This window comes from Grampus griseus (genome assembly GCF_964374135.1).
Source record: "Grampus griseus genome assembly, chromosome: 10".
In the NCBI taxonomy this organism is placed as follows: Eukaryota; Metazoa; Chordata; class Mammalia; order Artiodactyla; family Delphinidae; genus Grampus; species Grampus griseus.
The window spans coordinates 19,618,899-19,632,061 of NC_139004.1; positions in this window are offsets into that span (position 1 = coordinate 19,618,899).

Here is a 13,163-nt window from a genome sequence, read left to right on the forward strand (position 1 = left end):
TAAAGTTAAAAAAAAACAAAACAAAAACCAATTAAAAAATGGGCAGAAGACCTGAACAGACATTTCTCTAAAGAAGACATACAGATGGCCAACAGGCACATGAAAAGAAGCTCAATCTCACTAATCATCAGAGAAATGCAAATCAAAACCACAATTTGATATCACCTCACACCTGTCAGAATGACTACAATCAAAAAGACCAAAAATAACAAATGTTGGCGAGGATGTGGAGAAAAGGGAACCCTTGTACACTGTTGGTAAGAATGTACATTGGTACAGCAAGTATGGAAAACAGTATGGAGGTTCCTCAAAAAGATAAAAATAGAACTACCATATCACTCAGTAATTCCACTCTTGGGTATTTATCCAAAAAAAACAAAAATACTAAGTCAAAAAGATACATGCACTCCAACGTTAACAGCAGCATCATTTACAATTGCAAAGATATGGAAGCAAACTAAGTGTCCATGAACAGATGAATGGATAAAGAAGAAGTGGTATATATACATAATGGAATACTACTTAGCCATAAAAAAGAATGAAATGTTGTCATTTGCAGCAATATGGATGAATTTGGAGGGCATTATACTAAGTGAAATAAGTCAGAGTAAGACAAATACTGTACGATACCACTTATATGTGGAATTTAAAAAATAAACTAACTAGTGAATACAACAAAATAGAAACAGATTCACAGATACAGAGAACAAATGAGTGGTTACCAGTGAGGAGATGAAAGGGGGGGAGGGGCAAGATAGAGGTAAGGGATTAAGAGGTACAAACTACTATGTATAAAATAAATAAGCTACAAGGATATATAATACAACAGAGGGAGTATAGCCAAAAATTTATAATAACTATAAATGGAGTATAACCTTTAAAAATTGTGAATCACTATGTTGTACACCTGAAACTTACGTAATATTGTACATCAACTATACCTCACTTTTTTTAAAAAGAGAGAGAGAGACCCTAGAGGGCTCCCTCGCCCCTTCTACCATGTGAAGACACACATGAACCGGGAAGCTGGTTCTCACCAGATACAGAATCTGCCAGCTGACTGGGCTTGATCTTGGGCTTCCCAGCCCCCACAACTGTAGGAAATACATTTCTACTGTTTATAAGCCACCCAGTCTGTGGTATTTTGTTATAGCAGCCTGAAGGGACTGAGATCATACTTATGCAATGGCCTTTAAGAAACTGAAGCTCAACAGGAAAAACTATCTGTGATAAAAGATAAATAACAACATCGGTGCCCAGAAAAAATAAAGAAATAAGGGTAAATGCTAAGTAAAAGCTCAAAAAACGTTTGGCATGACAGTACTGCCAAAAGTATGGGGAAACAAGTATTCTCAGTTTATTAGAGAGAGTGTAAATTGGCTAGTGTACCAGTCAGATGGCATGTTAAGAGGGTAACTGAAGGAAGATTAACGAAAAGATTATTTATAGAGATGTAAGGGTTGAGGGAACGTATCAGGGCTGGCGAAGCACCCAAGGACAGGCAGCTGCAGGAAGTGGTTGCCACCAGGCCTGAACCGGCAAGAGGAGGGAGCGGTAGCCACTGCGGAGGAGTTGCCAAACAGGTTTCTGGAAAAGGAATGCAGCCACTGCCTAACAAGCCTGGAGCTCCTTTCTCCTGCCCTTCCATCTGGTGCTAGTGTTTCTCACAGGGAACCTGATTGGAAGTTGGTGGGCAAAGGCACTGCTGATAAGAGTCTTCATGGAGGTAAGCCTCCTGGGGTACCAAGCAGAGTGGTGAAAGGCAGTGTACATTTAGAGGAGAAAGAGACTATCCAACACAGAAATAAGTTGACATTATCTATCAATTTTAAATAAACACCCTTGGATCTAGCCATTCAACTTCTAAGAATTCACCCTACAGAGAAACTCAAATGTAAATAAAGTTGGAAACTAAAAAATAGCAGCATTTTATATTTGTTGAGAGCTTACTATGCACTAAGGTGCTTTACATTTAATCCTTACAAGAACCCCATGAGTTTGGCACTATTATTATCACCATTTTACACTTGAGGAAGTTAAGGCTGGTGAAGCTAAGACATGGTCACAGAGTAAATAAGTGACAGCACTGGGATTTAAACCCAGTCAATCTGACTCCAGCATCTGAGCTGTAAGAGAAGCCACAGCAGCATTGTTTGTAAAAGCAGAAGACTGCATATAATCATAAATGACCCTGATTTGCGGACAGGGTAAACAAATTATGGTACCTCACACAATGGAATACTATGAAGCTTAAAAAAGAATGGAGTAAATCAATGTGTGCTGATACGAGAGTCTCCAAGATACACAGTATATATGAGGGAAAAAGCAAGCTACAGAACATAGTAGTCTTATGTATCCATTTGTACGTAATAATGAAAGGTACACAAGAAACTCTGAGCAATGGTTTATCTCTGGGGAGAAGGTCTGGTAATCAAGGAAGAATTTTTCAGTGTATATCTATTTTTTCTATAAATTTATTTATTTATTTTTTGGCTGCATTGGGTCTTCGTTGCTGTGCACGGGCTTTCTCTAGCTGCAGCGAGCAGGGGCTACTCTTCATTGTGGTGCACGGGCTTCTCTTTGCAGTGGCTTGTCTTGTTGTAGAGCACAGGCTCTAGGCACGCAGGCTTCAGTAGTTGTGGCACGTGGGCTCAGTAGTTGTGGCTCACAGGCTCCAGAGCACAGGCTCAGTAGTTGTGGCACACAGGCTTAGTTGCTCCATGGCATGTGGGATCCTCCTGGACCAGGGCTCGAACCCGTGTCCCCTACATTGGCAGGCGGACTCTCAACCACTGCGCCACCAGGGAAGCCCCCAGTGTATATCTTTCAGTCCTGTTTTAATATATATATTTTAAAATTTTATTTATTTATTTTTGGCCGCATTGGGTCTTCGTTGCTGCGCACAGGCTTTTCTCTAGTTACGGCGAGAGGGGGCTACTCTTCGTTGAGGTGCGCGGGCTTCTTGTTGCAGTGGCTTCTCTTGTTGCAGAGCACGGGCTCCAGGCGCACAGGCTTCAGTAGCTGTGGCACACGGGCTCAGTACTTGTAGCTCGCGGGCTCTAGAGCGCAGGCCCAGTAGTTGTGGCACACGGGCTTAGTTGCTCTGCAGCATGTGGGATGCTCCTGGACCAGGGCTCAAACCCATGTCCCCCGCACTGGCAGGCAGATTCCCAACCACTGCACCACCAGGGAAGTTCTAGTCCTATTTTAATATTTAATATTTATTTTTCAATAAATACATGCAATTAAATAAAAGCCACACACAAATACATGCAAACAGAGTTTGTAAAGTGCCCAGAACAGAACAATAACAGCTAACATGTATAGAGTGCTACCCTGTTTTACATGTATTATCTTTCAGTATTCAAAAGAACCCTATTAAGTGTGCTTTATTCTTACCCTAATTTTTTTATTTTTTATTTTTTTTATTTTATTTTTTATTATTTTTTATTTTTTTTATTTTTTTTTTTACTTACCCTCATTTTTTAAATGGAGGATCAAGGACACAAAGAGATTAAATAATTTGTCCAAGGTCACCCAATGTAGCAGAGCTAGTACTTGAACACTGACAATCTAGTTCCAGAGCCAGTGCTCCTAACTCCGTCTCAATAAATGATTATTGTGTTTCTGATAATTTGGCCGAAAGCAATATGCGCTTTTTCAACAGCTAGAGTGTAGAGATGGTTCACTTTAACCCATAAACAATCAAACCTTCTACATTTTTGTTTTGTGTTGTTTTATGAGTTGTTACCAAGTCTGGTCTCCTCCTTCCTGTATTTGCACAATTTTTTTTTAACCTAAAAACATCTCTTTACATTTTTTCTAGATAAAATGTCAACCTGTTGATTTGGGATTGAGATTCCAGCTGTGAAGATAGTTGGGAATCTTTAGCTAAGCCATTGTGTTAACTATCCCTTCTAGTTAGGGATAATCGTTAAACCTTGTAAGCACACTTTCTGTGCCAACATGTAAATTACTGACATTAAAGAGAATACCACAGGCGCAAAATGAAATCACTTGTGTTAAAGCCCATGATACCAAAGAGGTAATTTGTCTGGGGCCTCTCCATTCCCCCACTCCGCCCCAGAGGAAAGAAAGGTAGTCTGCATGATAAAGACCCTTGCTTACCACAGCCCACTCCCCACCCAACCCTAAGAAGAAGTCCTTGTCCCAAAGAACCCATTCTTTTCTTTTGCTAATGACTTTCTTGTTCCACCATCTTTTCTATAAAAGCCTTCTATTTTGTACCACTCCTCCAAGTGCGATTCTACTTGCTAAATGGGATGCTGCTGGATTCATGAATCGCTTAATAAAGGCTATTAGATCCTCAAATGTTTTGGTTGAATTTTATTTTTTAACACTGAGAAAGGTGCCAAATAAGACAGTGATGGGTAAACCCTTGTAAAGATGCCACCCAGACAAGTTGACTCTGATATATTAACTCATCAACACTGTTTGGATGGTTCAAACTGCTGATTCGTCTGTCAACATTTCTTCATCTTGTTCCCAAGGACAATATGATAGATTCTGCTCATCATTTTGCTGTAATTTCTGTTTTATTCAATCAATCTGCCACCACAACTGTACCCCACCATGCCCCCTTTTAAAAATAGACTGGATTGAAAAGATCTGTTTACAGACACATAATAGGACTTCTATCATCATTTCATTCTTACATAAGTCTTTGCAAACTATTTGTATAGTGGTGTTTATTCATGATTTTACCAAAAATTTAAATTTCAAATTTAGTGAAATTGAGCGGGGGGGTGGGGGGGGATGTGTTGGAGGGCCCTCCTGGGTACCAAAGCCTTTTCATGTTCCCCGTTTCTTGTTTGTAGGAAAAAAAGCCTTCAGCTACACCTTCTCTGAGTTCCAAAGGGCAGATTCAAGCAGTTACTAAGTAAGGGAATGCAGGAACAAAGGAAAAGCAGTGAAGAAACAATAATGCTGTGATAAAACAAGAGTCCTAGTTCCTCCTCAAGGGACATACATAACAATCTGACCCACATCTTTGAGTTGTTCTACAGGAACTAAGGCCCCCACCTAGGGAGAGGATGGTAACTACTTACTGAGATCCCAGACTGGTTGGAACCAGAAGGCTGATGATTGAGATTCCTGAAGCACCATCCTGTCACCTTACCATCAACCAATCAGAAGAAAGTCATACACCCTGCAGCCAGCACTCCAAATGTTGCCTTTAAAAACTTCCCTGAAAACCATCAAAGAGTTTGGGTCTTCTGAGCACAGCCACCCGTTCTCCTTCTTTGGCCCTGCAATAAACCATTCTCTGCTCCAAACTCCAACCTTTCTCTGCTCCAAACTTCGACATTTTGGTTTGTTTGGCCTCACTGTGCATTGGGCACATGAACTTGGGTTTGACATTACCAGTCCCTGGTTTGAGAATTAAATTTTTTCCTCTTTTTGTGAAAATTTGAGATTTTTCCCCCAGTTTTTTTTTGTTTCTCCGTACGCGTCCTACGATTCCTCAAAGAGTAATTACAGTGACTCAGCACACATGTACCAATTCCTACAGTATCCCAGGAATGCATTTTGTCTAGTTCCAGACATTTAAATTCATTTAAAACATCTGTATTATTATCTGATGCTCTTACACACTCTTATTGTTTCCATTTTTTTCTTTGTTAAAACTTTGCAGATTACTAAACCTAGCTTTACAGAAAAGAAGAAGAAAAACAATTGGCTATTTTCCTTGCTTATTGTTATCTCAGCATTTATGCTTACTCCATAAAAGCAGCAAAGAATACTGCTTTTTCTGTTTCTTTTTCAATTCAAATGTACTTTTAAAAGCCCTTTGCCTCAGGATGGGGTGAGGGGACTGGAGAAGGTCCTTTTCTCACCTCCAACTTTGTTCGCCTCCTAGAGGAGGCTGCTACTGATCTGGAGTCAGAAATAGTGAACAGGATGCTTCTGCCAGAGGGAGAGGTCATTAGAGTTGGCTTTTCTCTCTAGCTTAGTTGGTGCCTTCAGTCATTTGCTCTTTTTCTCGCTTCTATTTACATAAACCCTCAGGCATTCTCAGTTCCTGCCTGGAAGAAAGTTTTCTGTCCTGAGCCTCAATTGTGTCCTGTAGCTGAGTTTACCGGACAGCCCTGCAGAGACAGTTATAGGAACCCACTAAAAATGAAGGGGCACCTGGTGTAGTATCCTATATGCTGTGTCTTGCATGGCTCCCTGGAGAACCTTGAAGCTGAGATGGCTTGGCCGAGGCAGGGTTAGATCAGTCTTACGTCCTCAGCCCAGGGCCTGCTTCCTAAATGTGTACCTGAGCAGTCACTCAGAAGGGCCCTTTGCTCGGTTTACTGCTCTGCTGTCGCCATCTTAAAACTACTCATAATTTTTTAACAAGGGGACCTGCACTTTCATTTTGTACTGGGTCCCCCAAATACGCAGCTGGTCCTGACCCAGGCTAATCACTACCTGCACTCAATCCCACCACAACTTCTAACCAAAACCTTCAGCTTCTTAAGGGGGAGTATATAACTTTCAGTTTGTTCTAGGTTTTAGCTTTTCAAACACTGTTCATGTAGGCTTTTGCTAACGTTGCATTCATTTTGAGGAATGTACTCTGTCTTTCATCTTTTGTATAAATCTTTAAAAATGCTGAACTCCTAGGAAAACTCTTTGTACTCACAATGGTTCTTCAGATGGCTCTCTTCTCTCTTCATTCTCACTGAGATTATTCACAATTTAGACTGGAGCTTATGTTTCTACTTTTCTTAACACTTTTGGAGTCCTAAATCATGGGGTATATTTTCTTCTTTTCACTGAATTGTTTTTCAGTGCATTTTCCAAAAATCTGTTTCATATCTAACCTATACATTCCCCAAAGAAATAAAGATGTATTGAGCAAATCAATGACACAAATAAGGCATCATATAACTTCCCCTAATTCTCCTTTCACTTGAGGGCACCTGCCTTAGCTCTTTTCAAAGCCTATTTAATCGTACCTTGCTTGCCCACTTGTCCCTTTTCTTTTTCACTCATGTCGATGAAAAATTAATCAGTCGATCCAAAAAAGAAATGGGAAATTTTATTCTAGCCAAATTTGAGGATTATCACCTGGGAAGAGCATCTCAGAAAGCTCTGAGAACTGTTCTACCTGTTAGAAGTCGAGGCACAGTTATATAAGTTTTTGAGACAGAGGGCTGTACATCAAATGACATATTATTGACAGTTTACATAATCCAGATCTAAGCGGCATCAGTGTGGGTCATGTGACCTCTTACAAGCCCAAGAAAGAATGCTGTCTTTTAAGGAGTATCTTGTTGATACTGGGAGAATGTTGCCCTTTACAGTTGAGCAATGGGGGAGGTTTGGTTGATGCATAATGCAGATACACAATGCACACTGAGGGGAGAGAGGAGGCCAAAGGGCAGAGATGTTTTTGCTTAAATTTCTCGTCTTGCAATAAAAATATAACTTCTCTTTCACACAGGTAGAAAGAAAATGAGTCTTTCACACACCCCTTTCAAAATGATTTACCAAGTCTCTTGCAAGAAAATAGCCTTAGAACAGTAGAAGTAACTTCATTATCTCTAACAGATTGCTTGTGATTTCTTTTCAGTTCAAGAATGTGTCAACTATGTAGAGCAAAGTTCACCAAACTATGGTCCTCAGGCCAATTTGGGCCCATGGCCTATTTTTGTCCTTCCTGAGAGCTATGAATTGTTTTTATGTTTTTTAAGGGTTGTAAAAACAAACACTATGCAATAGGGAAAGCCTAAAATATTTACTATCTGGCCCTTCACAGAAAAAAAGTTTCCCAGCCCTTGGTTTACAGAACAGTAACAATCTGCCTTCCCTCCCCACTGAGGTCGTAACAGAAAAAATGACTCCAAGCTTTAGCAAAAGGAACTTGTGGTCTTCAACCTCCTCTGGGTCCTTCATCCTGTATTTCCTTTCAGTTCTGTCTCACTCTTCACAGCAGCTATTTCAAACTATTTCTCCTGTGCTGAAGAGCACTCTCCCGAGCTCTGTACTCTAAGGGCAAGGAAAGTAGCCCCAGGCAAAGCATTTTCCTTGTAAATCGTTTGTGGTTTGCGCCATTTGCCGAGAAGCCAATGCTGCTGCCCGGCCAGGAGTCAAAAGTAGCCGGGGTAAAGGCAGAGCCTCCTCTTCCTCCCCCGTCCCCCTCCTCCGAGAGGGTACAGTGGAACTCTTCCTAACAGGGATGCCCATTACAGTGAATACTGGCACACCCACCCAATCAAACGCTCTCTTAGTGAGGACAAATGCTTATGTGAACTCAGATTATCCAACCAATTATCTGAGGCCTGCTGTTCACCCCGGTTTTAGAAGTCCTGGGACCCAGAGTGACTGGTCAGCTGCTGAGGTGGTCTCCTACGCTATTTCTGGATCCTGCCCCTTCGTGCAACATAATCCCACCTCCTTCGGTGCCTCTTCCAATCTGTGCGAGCCTTAATAGTGCACTTTCTGCTACAATCACCACCCGCGTCAGCTTCCCCTTATCTCACAGATGGCATTGCTCCTACCACCTTGCTAAGCCTCCTTTGGCTTTCCTTCTACCGCAAGGGCAGAATCTCAGTGGCCTACCAAGGGGGAGGGGGAGGTGCCGTTGCCCAGGTGCAGGCCATGAAGGATGTGTTGTCTGTAGCTATTTAAAAACAAAACCGCTTGGTTGGTCTGCTTTTAACCATCCCCAAACATTGGCAATGCTAAACAATCTCAGATAAAATACTCCTTGCTGGAAAAACTTTTTTGCTAGTCAGTTCTAAACAATTAACGCACTTATTGTTGAGTTTGCATAATATATGTGTAAGCTTGAAATGAACACATTTTTATTACTCCTTCTTTAATAAACATTATATTCTAGCCGGAAAGTAGTTCAGAGAACTCCCAGCCACAGAGTGGGCATCCAATACACCCAGCCTCAGCCACAGACAGTTGCTTTGGAGAGTCCTGTTTCTAGTGGAATCACTGGAGTTCCCTTTAGGTACAGTTCCTGTCTCTAGTCCGTGGGATATTACAGTCTTGCTTCTAAACACTAGATTCAGAATAAATGATGGCACGTTGATTGTAGAGGTGGAGAAACAGAACTTGAGTTACTTCAATTCTGTCATTGTATATTTGACCATTTGGGATTTTTATGTGTTTAAAACATAAGACAATGAACAGTGCAAACTGAAAAGTGTGGTATTTTTGTTTGGTAAGTACAAATTTTAGTTCATACTTGAAATATTTTACTGAATTTGAGTAAACTCTTTAAAACTGACATTTCTTCTTTTAAAATTAATTGTTTAAAACTGGAGAATGACTAAAGAACATATCCACATCAGTGGTACAATTCAGTATTCTTCCTAAATTGTACCTTTGTATGTAATACAGAAGTATTAATGCATTACTTTTCCCTCTTTGTACTGTAATTTTTTTAATTAAAATTTTTTTTACTCACATATGTACAAAGTTCAATAAGAGAAAATTTTTACTTTCTGCATTTACTTTCTGCCCGTTTAATTATTTGTTTCATTTCATGATTCCTGAAAATAATGTGTTAAAAATGACCCACTCTAAGATGTAAATCAAAACTACAACGAGCTGTCACCTCACACGGATCAGAATGGCCATCATCAAAAAGTCTACAAATAATAAACACTGGAGAGGGTGTGGAGAAAAGGGAACCCTCCTGCACTGTTAGTGGGAATGTAAATTGGTGCAGCCACTATGGAGAACAGTATGGAGGTTCCTTAAAAAACTAAAAATAGAGTTACCATATGATCCAGCAATCCCACTCCTGGGCACATACCCAGAAAATACGAAAACTCTAATTCGAAAAGATACACAAATCCCAATGTTCATGGCAGTACTCTTTGCAATTGCCTGACATGGAAGCAACCTAAATATCCATCAACAGATGAATGGGTAAAGAAGATGTGGTACATATACACAATGAAATATTACTCAGCCATAAAAAAGAAAGAAATAATGTCATTTGCAGCAACATGGATGGAAGTAGAGATTATCATACTAAGTGAAATAAGTCAGACAGAGGAAGACAAATATCATATGATATCACATATGTAGGATTTTTAAAAATTACACAAATGAACTTATTTACAAAACAGAAATAGACTCACAGATATAGAAAACAAATTTAGGGTTACCAAAGGGGAAAGGGGCGAGGGAAGGATAAATTAGTTTGGGATTAACAGATATACACTACTATATATAAAATAGATAACAAGGATCTACTGTATAGCACAGGGAAGCATATCCAATATCTTGTAATAAACTCTAATGGAAAAGGATCTGAAAAAGAATACCTGAATCACTTTTCTGTACACCTGAAACTAACACATTGTAAATCAACTATGCTTCAATTTAAAAAAATGATCCACTCTAAATAAACTGTGGTACATCCAGACAGAGGAATATTATTCAGCACTGAAACAAAATGAGTTATCTAGCCAGGAGAAAACACGGAAGAGGCTTAAAGGCATATTACTAAGTGAAAGAAGCCAATCTGAAACAGCTACATATTATATGATTCCAACTATATGACATCTGAAAAAGGCAAAACTCTGGAGAGTGTAGAAGGATCAGGGGTTGCCAGGCATTGTGGGGGAGAAGGGGGTAAATAGGTGGAGCAAAGAAGACTTTTAGGGCAGTGACAATACTCTGTGTGATATTATAAAGATGTCTACATGTCATCGTACATTTGTCCAAACCCACAGAATGTACTCCAGCAAGAGTGAACCCTAAGGGACTATGGACTTTGGCTGATAAAGATGTGTCAGCGAAGGCGCATGAATTGTAACAAATGTACCACTCTGGTGGGGATGTTGATCATGGGGGAAGCTATACATGTGTCTGGGGCAGGGAGGATTATATGGGAAATCTCTGTACCTTCGGCTCAATTTTGTTGTGAATCTAAAACTGCTCTAAAAAGGCAAAGTCTCATAAAATAAAAAGAAGGTCCACTCTGGGTGTCTAATAAGCTCAGTACACCTCTGGGTGACCCTCTTCCAGTCCACAAGGCTTTACTTCCTGTGCTCTCCCACCTTCCCAGATGCCACCCTTGCCCCACAGCCTCATCTGCCTCTCCCCTACTACCCGTGACCTTTCCCTGTCTCCTTTGCAGCAGCATTTAAACGTGGTTTAAATGTTCAGTCGTTTTCCTATCTGGATCTTCCCTTCACTGCCAGATTTCTTGAGTTTTCTGTCTGGCTCCACGGGTTCACCTGCTACTCTAGCCTCAACCCACTGCAGTGTGGCCGCTGCACCCACCAGGCCACTGAATCTTTTCTTATCAAGTCTAATGGCAACTTCTTATCGATAAATTAATGGTCACTTTTGACTATTTCTTAAATTACTTGACTTCTGACAGTCGATCAATGCTAAGTTCTTAAATGCTCGCCTCCGAGATACCACGCTCGCCTGGTTTCTCCCGCCTCTGACGTTGCTGATTCCCAGCCTTCCTTGCTATCTCTTTTTACTCCGCCTGTCTCTTAAGTATCTGAGGTCCTCAGGCTTAGGTCTTGAGCCCTCTTATCTCCCTCTCCACAATCTCCTCAAGGGATCTTATTCACCTTCAGAGTGAGGACACCTGGGCTCGAAGAAGTGGCAGATCTATCCAAGGTCACACGGTATGACAGCATCAGAGTGACAGTTATGTTTAACAAAAGTCTACTGTGTGCTAGGCATTGTGTTGGGCACTGGGGATACAGATTCGAATAAGATGCTATTCCTCCCCCTCCAACTTTTGCAACCTGGATGGCCCTTCCCCTCTCCCATTCCATCTGCCCCCTCCCTATCTAGTGTCTACTTATCCTTCACAAGTCAATTTAGGATGCCCCTTCACCTGGGAAGCTTTTCCTGACGACTCCTAAGCCTGGCTGGGCTCTTTCCCCCTCCTTTGGGCTTCACAGCACCCTCTACTTACTCCCTTGCATTTCTCATGTTGCCTTGTAATTATTTACTAATCTGTTCTTCCCCACTGGCCTCCATTTCTTATAGTTGTAAGATCTTTCCTCTGCTTGAGCTGAAAAGAGCAGAGTAAGCCATGTTACTAGGAGCCACACCAACTTTTCCACTTTTCCAGAAAGGCCAACTGCCAGGGCAATTGATAGTAATATCATTGAGGGCAACAGACTGTGTCTGCGGGCACCATCCTACCCCCAACACCTAGCAAATTACCTGGCGTATGGTAATTGCTCAGAAATTGTTTGCCTTATGAAGAATGAATGAAGAAATAAATGAACCACTTGACTTTATGCCAAATATTGGAACAGAACTTTGAGAAATGTCCTATTTCCCAGGCAGAGAAAAGATAATGAGTCAGAAGGTTATTCTGTTTGAAGGGAGGTAAGGGGACTAGCAGACTTCTGGAAGTCTCCACCAATCCAGCGATTCTGAATTTGATTTAATATAGCCCATGTATGGGGAAATAGGATCTATTTTTTTTGTTGTTAAAATTCTGAAAAACGTTACTTTGCATAGTTATTAATGAAAATCTAGTTTGCTCGATAGGTGAGAAAATCAATGTAGCATATAGATTGTTAGATGAATGAGTCTTTCCAATTCAAGTCCTGCTTTTAATTAGATTAGAGAGCACTGCCACCTAGTGGGTAGTAAAAAGATTCTTCCTGAAACTATGTGCCATGAATACTGTTTGGTAAATTATTGTGAATAAGGTTATTAATATTCTGAAACTGAATCTAAGCAAGCTATTTCAGGAAGAATCCTGTTGTCCCGGTACTTACTTTAACTTGGGAGATCTGACTGACTGCTTATCATGGAGTCAACATAGATTCCTAATAAGCAAAGTTCAAGATTTCTTTGACATTTCTTGTCCTTTGAATACATCCCACTAAGAGTGTAGGGAGTACTATGTTCAAAACGTACTTGAATTAATTCTTTTCTCTATGTGGTTACATTATCAATTTGATGCACAATTAGAATTAGTTTAGGGTTTGCTTTTGTGCGTTCATTTTCATTTAATTTTTTCCAACATTTTACTATAAAATTTTCAAACATAGAGAGCAGCAGAAAAAAATTTAAAGTGAACACTTGTATACCCACTGCCTAAATTTACCATTAACATTTTAGTATATTTACTTTATCACATTCATCTAAACAGCTCTGTATCCATCCGTGTATCTTATATTTTTGAAACATTTCAAAAT